Genomic DNA, 765 nt, shown 5'->3' on the forward strand with positions numbered 1-765 from the left:
CTTGGTCTTTGCGAAGCTCCTCCTTAGTCCAATTTGAAGTGAAATCGGGTCGAGGTATGTTCTTGGCGAAATGGTGGCTTGTTTTCACCTAGGAACGCGTTAGAGCGTTTGAGAAAGGCAGATTTTGATTTGAATTTTCTTTGTGAGGCTCAAGGAAGCTCTTAGGAGGTTTAAGTTGGATTTTTAGAAACCCAAAAATTGGTCCTGATTCTTAGGTCTAAAATTAAGGTTTGATTAATTTCAAGGGCTGAGGCTATGGGAAATTTATTACTCTATGAATGGGAAGGGTTTTCTCTGTTGAGTGCAACAGGGTTTGGAGCCTCTATCTTTTCTTCTCTTCTTATTGGAAGCTCTCGAGTATGACTTCAAATAGCCATTAAAGACCATGACCGAGCTTTGGCTTGATTGGAGAAGGTAGGAGGTGACTTGGGGAGGCTCAGAGAAGCTAAAGAGATTAGATTTTGACTATGGATAATAGCTTCCCCCCATTTCCATGGTGTGCTCATCATGAACCCAAGTATGGTGAGGAAGGTGGCTTAGGGTAGGGCTTCCTTTCTATTGGAGGGGTGATAAGGTGGATAAAACAACTTGGCAATGAGCTGGCTTAGCTAGTCCGCCTAGGTCCAATGGGGTATGAGGTGGAATTTAAGTGAAGTGATATATACTCTCCCCCCATGATGGCTTTGGACTTTATTCAAAAATGGTGGCTCCATAGGTTTTAAAAAAGGTTAATGGGTTAACCCTATTGTGGTGAATTGAAGTGAC

Source organism: Phalaenopsis equestris, unplaced genomic scaffold (assembly GCF_001263595.1).
Source record: "Phalaenopsis equestris unplaced genomic scaffold, ASM126359v1 Scaffold000094, whole genome shotgun sequence".
Classification (NCBI taxonomy): Eukaryota; Viridiplantae; Streptophyta; class Magnoliopsida; order Asparagales; family Orchidaceae; genus Phalaenopsis; species Phalaenopsis equestris.